We start from the raw sequence: 17,904 nt of genomic DNA, 5'->3' as shown, positions 1-17,904 counted from the left end.
CATACTGTATGATTTCATTCCAAATCTTTGAACAGGCAAAACTAAGGTATAATGAGAGAAATCGGAGCAGTGCTTCTATGTGTATAGCGAGAGTTGATGCTCTCCTAGTTTTGTGCCGCGGGCACCTTGCCCTAGCCCTGGTCCTGATCATCATTTAAACTTGTCTTGTGAAATAAGTCCATTGAGAAGTAGATTTGTGTCAAAGATTTGGTTTGAAGCTTCACTATCCTCCCCATCCAGGTTATTGTTCATACTCTTGAGTCAACAAAGCTTTATAATAAATAGCAGTGAAAAGAAGTTTGACTGGGGCTTTATCTTGAAAAATACCATTTATGAAAACTATTTTGTTTTATGCTTAAGAGAATTTAAGTCATACTTCCAACTGTGACATGTCACAGAACAATCAAAGCAAGAATCAAGTGCTATTAGCTGTGTGTGTGTACAATTCTTTAGAAACTGAGCTATCAGACATCTTCAGTTTTACTTTTGCATCATGATCATAAAGTTCAGTTTGCAAAAACCTACAAGGTCTTTATACATTTTTCTCAAGGACCACTCCTAAATTTTGACATTCAAGTCCTTCTCTTCTGAGGTGTTTATACTGTCATCTCACTTGTTTAGGTTCCTTTCTTTTGTTACTAATTTGTCTAATTCGGCTACACCTCCTTCTGTCATTGCCTTTGGGGATGGATAGAGCAATTCTGCTAAGGTGGTAAGATCCCACATGTTTTGCAAGATTTGTAATTTTACTTTGCCATGCATTTCCATTGTTTTTGCACTTTATTTGGGGGATTTGAAAACCGCCAACAACCTACGAGATACTGACTGGCAAATAATACTGACACAATGTGGGGACAGAAGCTAAAATGAAGACATAGGGTTATCTGAGGGAAGATGAGCTTTAAAAGGGGTCATTTCTTTGGGAGACACAGATAATGAATACTAAGAAAATAGGGACCTCCAGGACTTAGAACATAGTTCATTGAAACAACATTGCTCTGAAATTAAGGTGTTTTTAATATAGCCAGTTCCTAATTTCAATAAATGGTTCTGGGATAACTGCTTAAACATATGGAAATAAATGAAATTGGATCTCTACTTCACTCCATGCACAAACATGCATTGCACATGGATTAAGACAAAAGTTAAAAGAAAAATTATGAAGTGGTTAGAGAAAAATATAGGAGAATATCTTTATGACATTGAAATAGGGAAGGAGTTCCTAAATAAGATAAAAGGCTCTGAGGAGAGCCCACTCCAACAGCGTGGAGGACCTGAGCGGATGGACAGTGAGCCCTTCCCTTTAAAAAATGTCTCACTCAGCAGAGTACTGTGATAACAAGATGAATTCAGTGAAATTTCGTGATGTACTGGCAAGAAAGTGTACTTTCTTTTGAAGAAGAAACGCCATGCCAGAGGAGCGCGGAGAAGGCACGAACATTTCAAACAAGCCAAAGCTAACCTGGCCTATGGCAGGGAGGATGTCGTTAATCTAGGAGGGCAGGTTCTAGACAAATGTTTGTGTACTCAGCCTTCCACGCAAGACCAGAAGTCAAAATCAACCACTGACCAGTGTAGTGAGCAACCTCCAAATATAATGTAACGACAGTATTACCACATCTGAGTTTATTTCTTCTATTCAAAGAAGGAATTAACAGGTGAGACTGGTTCAAGATGGTGGAGTAGAAGGACATGTGCTCACTCCCTCTTGCGAGAGCACCGGAATCACAACTAACTGCTGAATAATCATCAACAGGAAGACACTGGGACTCACCAAAAAAGACACTCCACGTCCAAAGACAAAGGAGAAGCTGCAATGAGACGGTAGGAGGGGCGCAATCACAATAAAATCAAATCCCATAACTGCTGGGTGGGTGACTCACAAACTGGAGAAAAATTATACCACAGAAGTCCACCCACTGGAGTGAAGGTCCTGAGCCTCATAAAAGGCTACCCAACCTTGGGGTCCAGCAAAAGGGGTCGGGGGAATTCCCAGAGAATCAGACTTCGAAGGCTAGCAGAAATTGATTGCAGGTCTTCAAAAGGTCTGGGAGAAACAGAGACTCCACTCTTCGAGGGCACACACAAAGTAGTGTGCGCATCAGGACCCAGGGGCAAGGAGCAGTGACCCCATAGGAGACTGAACCAGACTTACCTGCTAGTGTTGGAGGGTCTCCTGAAGAGGCGGCGGGTGGCTGTGGCTAACCTCAGGGACAAGGACACTGACAGGAGAAGTTCTGGGAAGTATTCCTTCGTGTGAGCCCTCCCAGAGTCCACCATTAGCCCCACCAAAGGACCGGTAGTCTCCAGTGCTGGATCGCCTCAGGCCAAACAACCAACAACTAGGGAACCCAGCCCCACCCATCAGCACACAAGCGGATTAAAGTTTTACTGAGCTCTGCCCACCAGAGCAACACCCAGCTCTACCCACCACCAGTCCCTTCCATCAGGAAACAGATTCAAAAAATACCTAGAAACAAATGACAATGAAAACACAACAACCCAAAACCTACGGGATGCAGCAAAAGCAGTTCTAAGAGGGAAGTTTACAGCAATACAATCCTACCTCAAGAAACAAGAAAAATCTCAACTAAATGACCTAACCTTACACCTAAAGCAACTAGAGAAAGAAGAACAAACAAAACGCAAAGTTAGCAGAAGGAAATAAATCATAAAGATCAGAGCAGAAATAAATGAAATAGAAACAAAGGAAACGATAGCAAAGATCAACACAACTAAAAGTTGGTTCTTTGAGAAGATAAACAAAATTGATAAACCTTTAGTCAGACTCATCAAGAAAAAGAGGGAGAGGACTAAAATCAATAAAATTAGAAATGAAAAAGGAGAAGTTACAATGGACACTGCAGAAATATAAAGCATCATAAGAGACTACTACAAGTAACTCTAGACCAATAAAATGGACAACCTGGAAGAAATGGACAAATTCGTAGAAAGGTATAACCTTCCAAGACTGAACCAAGAAGAAATAGAAAATATGAACAGACCAATCACAAGTAATGAAACTGGTTAAAAATCTTCCAACATGGAATTCTGACGGGGCTTCCCTGGTGGTGCAGTGGTTGAGAGTCTGCCTGCCAATGCAGGGAACACAGGTTCGTGCCCCAGTCTGGGAAGATCCCACATGCCACGGAGTGGCTAGGCCTGTGACACATGGCCGCTGAGCCTGCGCGTCCGGAGCCTGTGCTCCGCAATGGGAGAGGCCACAACAGTGAGAGGCCTGCGTACCGCAAAAAAATAAATAAATAAATAAATAAAAAAAATCTTCCAACAAACAAAAGTACAGAACCAGATGGCTTCACAGGTGAATTCTATCAAACATTTAGAGAAGAGCTAAAACCCATCCTTCTCAAACTCTTCCAAAAAAATTGCAGAGGAAGGAACACTCCTAAACTCATCCTACAAGGCCATCATCACCCTGATAGCAAAACCAGACAGAGATATTACAAAATAAGAAAATTACAGACCAATGTCACTGATGAATATAGATGCAAAAATCCTCAACAAAATACTAGCAAACAGAATCCAACAACACATTAAAAGGATCATACACCATGATCAAGAGGGATTTATCCCAGGGATGCAAGGATTCTCCAATATACACAAATCAATCAATGTGATACACCATGTTAACAAACTGAAGAATAAAAACTATATGATCATCTCAACAGATGCAGAAAAAGCTTTTGACACAATTCAACACCTATTTATGATAAAAACTCTACAGAAAGTGGGCACAGAGGGAACCTATTCAACATAATAAAGGCCCTATATGACAAACCCACAGCAAACATCCTCAATGGTGAAAAACTGAAAGCATTTCCTCTAAGATCAGGAACAAAACAAGAATGTCCACTCTTGCCCCCTTTTTTTTTTTTTTACATCTTTATTGGAGTATAATTGCTTTACAATGGTGTGTTAGTTTCTGCTTTATAACAAGGTGAATCAGTTATACATACACATATGTTCTCATATCTCCTCCCTCTTGCATCTCCATTCCTCCCACCCTCCCTATCCCACCCATCCAGGTGGTCACAAAGCACGGAGTTGATCTCCCTGTGCTATGCGGCTGCTTCCCACTAGCTATCTATTTTATGTTTGGTAGTGTATATATGTCCATGCCACTCTCTCACTTTGTCACAGCTTACCTTTCCCCCTCCCCATATCCTCAAGTCCATTCTCTAGTAGGTCTGTGTCTTTATTCCCGTCTTATCCCTAGGTTCTTCATGACATTTTATTTTTTTCTTATATTTCATATATACGTGTTAGCATACGGTATTTGTCTCTCTCTTTCTGACTTGCTTCACTCTGTATGACAGACTCTAGGTCCATCCACCTCACTACAAATAACTCAATTTCATTTATTTTTATGGCTGAGTAATATTCCATTGTATATATGTGCCACATCTTCTTTATCCATTCATCCGATCATGGACACTTATGTTGTTTCCATCTCCTGGCTATTGTAAATAGAGCTGCAATGAACATTTTGGTACATGACTCTTTTTGAATTATGGTTTTCTCAGGGTCTATGCCCAGTAGTGGGATTGCTGGGTCATATGGTAGTTCTATTTGTAGTTTTTTAAGGAACCTCCATACTGTTCTCCACAGTGGCTGTACCAATTCACATTCCCACCAGCAGTGTCAGAGTGTTCCCTTTTCTCCACACCCTCTCCAGCATTTATTGTTTCTAGATTTTTTGATGATGGCCATTTTGACTGGTGTGAGATGATATCTCATTGTAGTTTTGATTTGCATCTCTCTAATGATTAATGATGTTGAGCATTCTTTCATGTGTTTGTTGGCACTCTGTATATCTTCTTTGGAGAAATGTCTATTTAGGTCTTCTGCCCATTTTTGGATTGGGTTGTTTGTCTTTTTGTTATTGAGCTGCATGTTATTCAACATAGTTTTGGAAGTCCTATCCATGACAATCAGAGAAGAAAAAAAAATAAAAAGAATTCAAATTGGAAAAGAAAAAATAAAACTGTCACTGCTTTCAGATGACATGACACTATACATAGAAAATCCTAAAGATGTCACCACAAAACTGCTAGAGCTAATCAATGAATTTGGTAAAGTTGCAGGATACAAAATTAATGCAGAGAAATCTCTGGCATTCCTATATACTTACAACAAAAGATCAGAAAAAGAAATTAAGAAACCAATCCCATTTACCATCACAACAAAAAGAATAAAATACCTAGGAATAAACCTACCTAAGGAGGTAAAAGACCTGTACTCAGAAAACTGTAAGACACTGATGAAAGAAATCAAAGATGACACAAACAGGTAGAGAGATATACCATGTTCTTAGATTGGAAGAATCAATATTGTGAAAATGACTCTTCTACCCAAAGCAATCTACAGATTCAATTCAAACCCTATCAAATTATGAATGGCAATTTTTACAGAACTAGAACAAAAAATTGTAAAATTTATATGGAGACACAAAAGACCCTGAATATCCAAAGCAGTCTTGAGGGAAAAAAACAGTGCTGGAGGAATCAGACTCCCTGACTTCAGACTATACTACAAAGCTATAGTAATCAAGTCAATATGGTACTGGCACAAAAACAGAAATATAGATCAATGGAACAGGACAGAAAGCCCAGAGATAAACCCACACACCTATGGTCAACTAATCTATGAAAAAGGAGGCAAGGATATACAAAGGAGAAAAGACAGTCTCTCTAGTAAGTGGTGCTGGGAAAACTGGACAGCTACATGTCAAAGAATGAAATTAGAACACTCAAAAACACCAGACACAAAAATAAACCCAAAATGGATTAAAGACCTAAATATAAGACCGGACACTATAAAACTCTTAAAGGAAAACATAGGCAGAACACTCTATGACATAAATCACAGCAAGATCCTTCTTGAACCACCTCCTAGAGAAATGGAAACAAAAATAAACAAATGGGACCTAATGAAACTTAAACGCTTTTGCACAGCAAAGGAAACTATAAACAATACAAAAAGACAACTCTCAGAATGGGAGAAGATATTTGCAAATGAATCAACGGACAAAGGATTAATCTCCAAAATATATAAACAGCTCATGCAGCTCAATATTAAGAAAACAAACAACCCAATCAAAAAATGGGCAGAAGACCTAAACAGACATTTCTCCAAAGAAGACATACAGATGGCCAAGAGGCACATGAAAAGCTGCTTAACATCACTAATTATTAGAGAAATGCAAATCAAAACTACAATGAGGTATCACCTCACACCAGTTAGAATGGCCATCATCAGAAAATCTACAAACAACAAATGCTAGAGAGGGTGTGGAGAAAAGGGAACCCTCTTGCACTGTTGATGGGAATGTAAACTGATACAGCCACTATGGAAAACAGTATGGAGGTTCCTTAGAAAGGTAAAAATAGAATTACCATATGACGCAGCAATACCACTACTGGGCATATACCCAGAGAAACCCATAATTTGAAAAGACATATGCACCCCAATGTTCATTGCAGCACTATTCACAATAGCCGGGCATGGAAGTAACCTAAATGCCCAGTGACAGACAAATGGATAAAGAAGATGTGGTACATACATACAATGGAATATTACTCAGCCATAAAAGGGAATGAAATTGGGTAATTTGTAGAGATGTGGATGAACCTAGAAACTGTCACACAGAGTGAAGTATGTCAGAAAGAGAAAAACAAATATCACATGTTAACGCATATATGTGGAATCTAGAAAAACCGGTATGCAAGGCAGAAATAAAGACACAGTTGTAGAGAACAAACGTATGGACACCAAGCGGAGGGCAGTGGGGGTGGTGGTGGTGGTAGGATGAATTGGGAGATTGGGATGGACATATATACACTAATATGTACAAAATAGATAACTAATAAGAACGTGCTGTATAAACTAAATAAATAAAATAATTTTTTAAAAAAGATAAAAGCCTCAATAGAGAAAAGACTGATGAATATAACTACATTAAAAAATACTTACGTTCATCAAAACAAATAATTAAAGAATTTAAAAACCCTGTAACTAGAGAGAAAGAATTTAAAATACACATAATGAGAATAAAAACCCATATGATAATATAATTTCTATGGCTCAATAGAAAAATGAATAAGTAAATAGAAACGTACATAAGTGAAAACACTAGTGGCTGATAAGCTTATTTTAAAAGGCTTAACTGTTTTGAACTATGGAAAACACAAATTAAAATCCAATAACATAATTGGTGCCCCTTCTGGCAATAGCATACTAATTTTAGACAAATTCTCCCTCTGAGAATAACTAGACAAGCTCAACAAAATATATTTTAAAAATATCTTTGAAAACATTGACAGGACAATATCAATACAGGAAGAACTTGCAATTCTACAACTGGAGAGAGAGTGAAATCCCAAGGAAGTAGGCCTGAAATCTGAACTATGTTTCTCCTTAATGGAATTTGCTGTTATGAAATGAACAGTTCAGAGTCTTAAATTATTTCTACAGTTTTTCAAAGTCAATGTTCAGCACTCAAACAAAAATAGCAAAACACCCAAAAAGATGAGACTTGACTAATAACCAAGAGAAAGGAATAAATATTAAAAACAGAGCCACAGGTATCCGGATATATTTGTTATCAGACATGGATATTAAAATAATCAGGGTAAATAGGTTAAAACATTAATTAACAACATAGAGAATTCTGGTGGAAAACTAGATATTATAAAATGGGATCAAGTGGAAAGTTGATAATTAAAAAAATGTAATAAATGAAGTTAAGTACCCAACCAATGGGCTTAATAGAAGTTAGATACAGGTGAAGAGAGAATTAGGAAAGGGAGAGAGAGGTCAGAAGAATGAAGAGGTATTATTTTCCAATGTGATTTTGAGGCTAGCATAACCTTAATACCAAAAGCTGACAAGGCTATTCCAAGAAAGTAAACCTATAGGCCAACCTTTCCCATGAAAATAGGTTTTTAAAATTCTAAGCAAAGTATTAGAATTCTGAATCCAGCAATATTCAAAAAGGATACTATACTACAAAAAAACGAATTTACTCCAGGAATGCATGGTTGGGTTAACATTCAAAAATCAATCAATACAAATCAACATGTCAATAACATGAAGGAAAAAATGCACACAGTTATCTCAATAGGTGCAGAAAAGGCACTTAAGAAATTCTACTTGCTTTCATGATAAAATATAGCAAACTATATTTTATAATGAAAGGGAACTTCCTTATTCTGATAAATCAATTTTTGAAACCTATACTAATGTCATATTTAAGTGAAATATTGAATTTTACCTCAGATTGATAATAAGACAAATGTGCCTATTATTACCTCTTCTATTTGCCGTTTGTTCTATCCTCTATGTGTTTGGGAATACTCCTGTATATATTTTTTCAAATCAATAAAAAAAGGCCAGACAATTCAACAGAATAAAGTGGGTGAAAGTGTTGAACTGGTACTTTATAAAATATGATATTAAACAACAAATGAATTTTTACAGAGTGCTCACCTTCATTAATCAGCAAGTAAATGGAAATGAAAAGCACCATTTGATACACAGCCAGCAGAATGGCTGTGGGAGAGCAAACTGTATTATCTCTTTGGATAATTATTTGACTGTATCTACTATAATTGGACTTACATATATCTTAAGACCCAGCAATACCCAACACAACACATGCTTCAAAAGACATGTACCTAAACATGGCATTAAACAAACCCTTGAAATAACTCAAATGTTGAAATAATACAAATAAATTGGGTATATACATACCCATACAAACTATGCAACAATGAACAATGAGTTATTGCTATGCACAACAGAAATGACTCTCAAAAATATAATGTGTATAATATATGTGTCATATGACACCATTTCATAGCAGCATTGTTCGTAATAGCAAAAATCTGAAGATAATCCTAATATCCATAAACAGGAAGAGGGATATGCTGTGAAGTATTTACATAACAGAAGTCCAGAAATATTGAAAATGGATGAACTAGCATTTCACGCACAAATACATTAAGTGAAAAAAGCGAGGCACAGAAGAACACTAGACAGTATAATAGTAAACTAATATATCGTTTGGAGATATATATATTTATATGGAAAAGGGAATGATAAACCCAAAATTAAAAATGGTAGCTTCCTTTTATAAAATGTAAGCTCCAGGAGTCAGAGCTTTTTGTCTGTTTTTTATTTTACTGTTTTGTATTACCTAGAACAGTGCATGATACATAATAATCATTCAAACGAACGCTTTTGAATAAATAAGTGAGGAGAGAGGGACTGATATGGGGAGTTGCAGTAGACTGGTAAAGGTCAGTTACTTAAGCTGGGCGATGGGTACTTAGGGTATGAGTAATAGTACTTCTTATACTATATATATGTGAGATACAGTCTTCTGTATTGTAAAATACAATATGCTATAAAATTAAAAATATACTACTTAACTTTCATACTGAGAAACAATACTATATAAATATAAAAGATATCCTCACCCCATCCCTCAGGCCCAATGTATTCCTGCCTCTGCCTTGGCCTTCAAGGGAGATAGGAACATTGAGTAGAGGGTAGTCACAGGAAGAGTCTCAGGGAGTTTGGTTGGCCCCATATTTTAGGTAAAAAAAAATTACATACATATCAAAAATCATGTAAGAATAAAAATAATGTAAAAATTTTTACATTATGATTTCAAATCAGAATGTCTGTGTTGGTATGTCCTGCTTTGTGCCTGAGTGAGAACTGAGGAGTGAAGAAGAAGGAGAGAGAGGTGGGTCCACTTGGGGGGATTTGAGGTCATGGATGACTCGTAAGAGGAGCAGTATTTACTTCTTATTCTTTCCCTTTCTTTAACTCCAAAGAGAATTTTCACAATATATGCAGAAGTCTCTTTTAGATGAGTCAGTACAAAACACCTATATCAGCGTGTCCCCAAAATACTGTCTTAGAAAAGGGGAAAATTGCCCAACCTAACCACATGCAATAGTCTGCCAAAAACACCATGAAAATCAACTGGAAATCAGTCCTGTTCTTTAGTTTCTCTTACAATTTTTCTTCTTTCAAAAACATGCCATCTGTTTAAACAACTTGGAGGGTAAATGTTCTTATTAGTGTGCCTTTTTCCACAGGGTATTTTAGTTCATTCCAGCAAGCTCTGGCCGAGTGCTCAAGATGCGCCTAGCACCTTATGGATGTGTGGAAAGCAACAGGTTCTAGTTCAAAAACAGCTCAAACACAGGGCAAAACCTCTACTCCATCACAACCCACTTCATCAGTCAAGAAATCAGGTAATTTCACTCCTTGCCATGTTATCTAGAAATCTACCTTGGTATTACTGAATGTCATACATGTTATCTTAAGAACTTTGTTTTTGTTAGGATACCTTAAAGATATTACAAAGATGAGTTACCAACTTCAGTATGATATTCTACAATAAGTACATGTAGTCTTCAAAGAACTGCTATCAAAATATGTAAAAATGTCTACAAACCAGTAGGAATAACACAAAGAATCCAAGAGAAAAATGGGCAGAAAATAGGAGCAAACATCTCACAGGGGAGGAAACACATATGTACAACAGATGCATAATGAAATGTTCAGTATTATTAGTGATCAGGAAAATACAAATCAAGATCACGTGAGATCCATTTTCCTGGGAGCTGAGTGGCCAAAATGAAGAAGGCTGACGATACCGAGTAATGGAGAGGATATGGATCCACAGGTTTTCATGTACATTATGGGTAGGAGGGTAAGTTGGTGCCGTCTCATTAAACCTAGTTTGGTATTGTCTCTAGAAGATAGGAATTCACCTTCTCTTTAACAGCAGTTCTACAGTGAAACGTTTACCCATGTGCAACAAGAGGCATGTACTCAAATGTTCAGAGCACCACTGTGCACAAGGGCAAAAACCTGGTGACAACCCAGCTGCCCACCAATGGGTGAGTGGATGCTTAAACTGCGATATAGTTATCAGTGGATTACAGCAGTCAAACCGAGTGAACTACAGTAGCACATAATAATACAGAGGACCCTCAGCAACATTATATTAAGTGGAGAAAGCCCCAAATATCGCTTAAGTGTGATATGCTTTTTATAAAGTTAAAAACAACTAACATAAGAATATAAGGTTTGGAATGGAAAGTATGGTAGTTATAGTTAATAATGCTGCATTACAAATTTGAAAGTTGCTAGAGAGTAGATTTTAAAAATTCTTATCACAAGAAAAATATTTGCAACTATGTATACTGATGGATGTTAACTAAACTTATTGTGGTGATTATTTTTGCAATAATACAAGTATTAAGTCATTATGTTGTACACCTGAAACTAATATAGTGTTATACGTCAATTATATCTCAATAAGAAAAGGAAATACACTCTTCTACTCTGTTTTGATATGCAATTGCATGTATTTAATTAAAAAGGAAAGTAGAATATATTTAAAAATTGAATTATTAAATACCTTTCATAATATTAAAAAAAAATAAAGTTTAGAAATAGAGAGCCAAGTGAAGAAAGTGAGAGAATGGTGATCACAGTATGTTGGGTCAGGTACAATGATGCAGAAGAACAGAACCCATGTACCACATGGCTAGAAGTTGCCTATTTTGACGATCTTAGCTTCTGTTTTGCACATTGAATTTAGGGATGCTTCTTAAGGTATAAAATAATTAGCAAAATAAATATAAATGGGTCATGAAAGGACCAATGATGACTGTGCCATAGAATAAAGATTATAGTTCATTAAAAAATTTTTTTATAGTTAATTTAATCCTGTGCATCTGAGGTTCATGATAAAGAAAACAAGCTACTTGTTATAAAGAGAATATAAACATAAAAAATGTAGGATAGTTTTTAAAAGTTTAAAAGAGAGCATCTGTGTACTGCTTCAAATCATCCTCTGTACCACAAGCGCTCCATACGGTATGACTTACAACTGTGAACAAGAGACAGTTTCTGCTTGCAAGGAACTCATGGTTGGTAGAGAAGGTAAACAAGTGAGTAGTTATAATAAGAGTTAACTAAGTGATGGGATCATCATAAAGAAGTAAAAAGACACAGAGCAGGAGGTATGACACAAGCCTGGGCATGGAGGGAGTCATCTTAAGAAGGTATAAAATCTAACTGTGGACTTGAAAGTACAGGATATTTTAGGCCTTTTCAAGGCCCTCCATGGGAAGGAGAGAGACGGGGCTTGGGAAGTCAACAGGGGCCTCATCATGAAGGGCCTTGTGAGCTAAACAGTGGACTTGGGGCCTTATCTCAAGAGCCACAGGAAGTCATCAAAGAGTTTGAGAAGTCACATGATGAGGTTTCTGGCTTCAGAAACAGCAGGATCAGAGGCAGAAAGCCTCAGTTAGATTACAAAGATTGATGCAGTTATCCAGGTGGGCCATGGTGGTAACTGGAAGTAATGGCAGGATAGAGAGAAGTAGGCAGATTAGGTAGGGAGTTACTGTGGAGGGAGACTAAGAGGACTCAGAAATTTATTGGATATAGGGACCAAATAAGAGAGGCAAGTCAATAATGATTCCGACTTCAGGTAGTTGGGGAGGTGGTGGTGCCAGATGCCAAGACTTGAGAAAATGGGAGAAAGCACAGGTATCTTCTTTTACAGTGCATCTCATTTGGGTCAGAATTGGTTCACAGTGTCTCACAAGCCTTTTCATATAAAGCTGACATTTTCTCAGGAAAGCATGGCTCACAAACACGAAAATCCTCTTCTTGTTTCCACACACCTGGACAGAGTTGTTAAAGATGGAGTATCGGGCTTCCCTGGTGGCGCAGTGGTAGAGAGTCCGCCTGCCGATGCAGGGGACACGGGTTCGTGCCCCGGTCTGGGAAGATCCCACATGCCGCGGAGCGGCTAGGCCCGTGAGCCATGGCCGCTGAGCCTGCGCGTACGGAGCCTGTGCTCCGCAACGGGAGAGGCCACGACAGTGAGAGGCCCGCGTACCGCAAAATAAAAAAAGATGCAGTATCATGGGAAGAATGTTCAAATAAAAGTTTCCAAATCCATGACCTAACATTACAAAAGCTGCTTCACTTTATTTTCTAAGTCATTCCTGGGTTCATTACTTGTGTGGCTAACTATTGGTGTCACTGACCCCCAATTATAAAATGAGGTCAGAGTTCCTCTGTGACTATTTTCCTTCTTTTTAAAAGCAAGATAAAGACCTAAGCATGGCTCCACTGGGCAGCACCTAATAATAAAGTATTTTGCTTCAGGCACATCATAAAGCAATTGCACATATTCCTTCCTTTTCATACGGTGGGTCATAAACATGTAATGTAAGCAACATTAATTTTCTAGAGAATGATTGCCAAGATTAAATTTTCTGATCAGTGGTAAACAGGAATGCATGGACCTATATCTATGTAAAGAGTTCTGTGACATGGCCAGTACTATGGTCATTTTATAGCTACTTCCCTCAGAAACCTTTAAAGCAAAATGGCCATGGAGTGATGCATTGCCAGGCTATAAGAAATGTTGGCCCATTACCACCAGATCAGTCCCTGAAGGGTTACTGTTAATATTTGGCCTCAGGGAGAGGAGTCAATAAAAATCCACATGTAGGGTACTTTATATACTCATGTGCAAGCAAAGGGAAGGCTAAGGGAAGTAGAAATCATTTACATAGCACATAAGAAGGATCATTAATATTAGTTACCGATTCTCATACTGCAACTGTGTTTATGTGAACGGTAATATCGCAAAGCAGTTAGCAGAATGCAATTTGGTGTCGCAGAGATTAAAGTCAAACTCTGGCTTTGTCATTTAAGAAGCAATGTGACTTTGAATAAATTATTTAAATTCTCTAAATCTTAGTTTCTTTATTGATACAAAGGACAATATACCACTTCCTTGGGTTTAATGAGTGAACACATGCAAAGAATTTAAACTGGTATCTGACATATCTCTAAGCATTCAAAACAATGGACATAATGTAAGTAAAGCAACATAAATGTATGGTAATATACATCAGGCTAAAGTCTGATATTAAACCTAGATGCCTAGTATAACTAAAACACTGTAAAATACTAAATTTGTGGATAGTTGAGTTTTTAACATAGTTTGCAGGAAACATAATAATATCATATTCCATTGACTCTATGATGTGCATTTTTAAATACTTAAATGAGAGGCATTAACTTTGCCTGCAAATATATATCAAAACTTCTGGAAAGGATGACAGCAGCTTGGAAGAAAATTCCAGACCCAATAATGGAACATTCTTTTCAGAAATGCTACATCATCAATATTCTCCTTGACATGGAGGATGACATTGTAGAATGTCCCTAACGACCCTCATCTGCAAAATGATTCAGAAGAACCAGACTCTTAATGGGAAGTTCCAGAAAATACCTCCTCCCATTTGTTTTGTTTATGCTTTCTGTGTTATACATGCACAACAGTAATGTTTGATAAAAACATATGTCTAGGGCTTCCCTGGTGGCCAATGCAGGGGACAAGTGTTTGAGCCCTGGTCCGGGAAGATCCCACATGCTGTGGAGCAACTAAGCCTGTGCACCGCAACTACTGAGCCTGTGTGCCACAACTACTGAAGCCCGCGCGCCTAGAGCCCACGCTCCGCAACAAGAGGAGCCACCGCAATGAGAAGCCCACGCACCGCAACGAAGAGTAGCCCCTGTTCGCCACAACTAGAGAAAGCCCACGTGGCAACGAAGACCCAATGCAGCCAAAAATAATAAATAAATAAAAATAAATTTAAAAAACACATATGTCTAACTAGGTCTGTTTATTAAATAGAGCACTTTCAAAGCATTATAAAATAAAAAATCTAGTGCTAAAGTCCTGTGTCATAGTTTAACTGTCAGTCTTTGTCATACTGGCTCATAAATAATGGAACATCTCACAACTGATGACAACTTAGCTTTACTGAACTATGGTAAACAAAGTACAAACAGTCAAAAGAATTTAGAAAAGTCACAAAACTGAGGTGCTAAGGGAACATTTATCTGGGTTCAAATCTTAGCTCCTCTGTTTCCATTTACGTTAACTTTGGACAAATGACCATCCCTCCAAGCCATTGTAACTGGCAATTTTACATAAGTCATTAGGTAAATTGTGTGGATTAAATGAAAGAATATAGATGAAATGTTTAACACTGTACTGTGCAAATACTTCCAGACTGTAAGAGATGACTGATACTGTTACTATAATAATTAATAATCTACTGCTTTAAAATATGAAAATACTTCAGATATGTGTCACAGCTTATAACAGAAAGCTATGTTATGTCTGTCAATCATCCCCGTATAAGACAAAAATACCCATGTAAATATATTAACCTAACTTATCAATTGTTTCTATATTTTAATTTAAGGGTAATACGAGAATGAATGAATGGATTTGAAAGGTACATTGACAGTGGTCTGAATTAAAATGTCATTTAAGTTCCCTACTCAAAAATTTATGTTGGGGAAGTCAAAGGCACTACAAAGACAGGTGGCCACTTTCTAGCTGAAACTGATAAACAGGAAGAGAAAGTGATTGCTGATGAAAAAAGTCAGGCCATGTGTACTAGGAATACAAGGACTGAAGACATCACTGTCAGTAACATGAGTTTCAAACATAAGACTTAAACTGGGAGACTTACAGACAGATACACTAACCTTACAGCTGAACCATTATATGTATGGACAATTATGAAGAATGTTCTAGGGTACATAGTGGGAGGTATTACTTCTTTGGCAACAGTGAATGAGATGACAGCGTGTCATAGACACATATGCCTTCCTGATGATCTTCCCTCATTGATTCTCAAAGTTACGATTCCTTTGAAAGAAAAACTGTGGTTTGCTGGTGTATCCAGTGATTTTATTATAATGCTACGTAAATGCTTACATATAAACCTAGATACAAGCACAAGTAAAGTTAAGTGGAATCAGAGGACAAAATAAAAGCCAAGCCAAGCCAATACAATTAAAACTGATTGCATTTGTTAAATGGAATTGCTGATGCTGCTTTGCTGGAGCCCAGTAACTGCTTGTGACACAAGTATGGAATTGACCGAACAAAGATTCCTTTGAGTTCAGCCCTCCTCAAACATCAAGTTGGGGCTGATGAGCCATTTTCCTGTCACTTTCCTCTATTTGAACTACTTTACCCCTCACTTGACATGCATATATTAAGTCTGCCTCTCTTTTCCTCTATTCTCTAATAAATACATGGTTCCAACGTATCATAAACCAACTGCAAAGAAGGACACCGGAGTAGGTATCTTTTGCTTTTTAACAAACACCACAAAACTCAGTGGCTCAGAACAGCATCATCACTTCTCTCTCATGGTTTCTTTGGGTCAGGAACCCATCAGGGGTTCAGCTGGGTAGTTCTGGCTTGTGGAGGGGGCGGTCTTTCATGAGGCTGTAGTCAGATGGTGGCTGAGGCTGGAAGTCTTTATCACTCGCATGCCCAGTAGCTGGGCTGGGAAGACTTGAACAGCTGGGGTTCCTCTACCAGCATCTATGAAATCTCTTCATTGGGTCTGTGGCGTGACAGCTTTAGGAAAGAAACATTTCTTAAATGGTGTCTCACTTTCTTCCCAGGTACATGCCCCGAGACAGAGAGCCAGGTGGAAGCCATATTGCCTTTTCCAGCCTAGCCTTGGGAGTCATGCAAGATCACCTTACCTCATTCTTCTCATTACAAGCAAGTCACTAAGTCTTGTCTGCATCCAAGGGAAGGAACATTAGAATCCTCTTTTGGAAGGGGCGAGTATGAGAGAACTTGCAATATACTTGAAAACCTTCAGATATTGACGTCACATGGCCATATTTCATTTAAAAATGATCATCTGCACGATTCAGTGTATGCTTTCATCTCTTTACACATCTCACAGGGAATTCACAGAACCCCAAGAGAAGGGAAGGCATCCCCCACTGGTCTGTGGATGCCCCAGTTTGAGGAAAATTCACTTATGCTCCAATTACAATACATGAAATGGAGGTTTCCTTAAATTATGGGGTAGGAGAGAATGGACTTCAAAAAATAGAGGGAAGAAAAGAATAGTCTTGGGAGAATTTTTTACTAGATTACATGTTAAGTCAAGAGATGTATAATTTACCTGAAGTAATGAAATCAATTTTATTTTAAAGTTCGCTTTGGATTTGATATGAGATGCCCAAAATAGACCTATCCAGGATTAAGTAATCTTTAAAAATGGCTCTCGAAAAACCAATGCTCCTTATGCTATACTAACGCAAGCACTCTGTTAAGGACTTCAATCATTAACCAAACATATGATAGTAACAAGACAGATTTCTGAATCCTTTGAGACCCCATCAAATGTCCTTTATAAGGGTCAATCTGTTCTTTTTTGATAGAGTTTTGGTTCACTCGCTTATTTTGATTTTATTACCCCAAAGATTAATGAACAATAATGAATACTTCTAAAATACTATATTAATTACATGCATCTGCATTTACAAGTGCTCCTCTTAAAAATTTTCTTTAAAATAGAACATGGTTTATTAAAACAATAAAATAATTTACCCCCTCCCCCAAAAAATAAATAGGAAGAGAAGAGAAGACAAACTGGAAAGCGTTTTGCGAATTGGTGAAGCTGAAAAACTTGACGTATGCAAGGATGATTTTATTTATTTTTAACTTTCTTTCCCACGTATTCTAATGGTGGTTAAGACGCCCCATCCAAAAAGGGAACCCTCCTACACTGTTGGTGGGAATGTAAGTTGGTACAGCCATTATGGAAAACAGTATGGAGGTTGCTTAGAAAACTAAAAATAGAGTTACCATATGATCCAGCAATCCCAATCCTGGGCATATGTCCAGACAGAACTCTAATCCAAAAAGATACACGCACCCCTATGTTCATAGCAGCACTCACTATTTATAATAGTCAAGACATAGAAACAACCTAA

The 17,904-nt window shown here is 37.6% G+C and overlaps 1 long non-coding RNA gene across 1 annotated transcript in view; it reads left to right on the top strand.

Annotated features, from left to right (window-relative positions):
• Window positions 1-14,684, top strand: part of LOC132598074 (uncharacterized) — a 106,616-nt gene extending 91,932 nt beyond the window's left edge. The window contains exons 2-3 of the long non-coding RNA XR_009565724.2: window positions 10,131-10,289; window positions 14,446-14,684. This is a non-coding gene — a long non-coding RNA (uncharacterized lncRNA). The remainder of the gene's footprint in view (window positions 1-10,130; window positions 10,290-14,445) is intronic.
• The last annotated feature ends 3,220 nt before the right edge of the window (window positions 14,685-17,904 follow it).

Source organism: Globicephala melas, chromosome 11, assembly GCF_963455315.2.
Source record: "Globicephala melas chromosome 11, mGloMel1.2, whole genome shotgun sequence".
NCBI classification, from domain to species: domain Eukaryota; kingdom Metazoa; phylum Chordata; class Mammalia; order Artiodactyla; family Delphinidae; genus Globicephala; species Globicephala melas.
The sequence above is the reverse complement of the archived record's forward strand: the minus strand, read 5'-3'. Positions and strand labels throughout refer to the sequence as shown.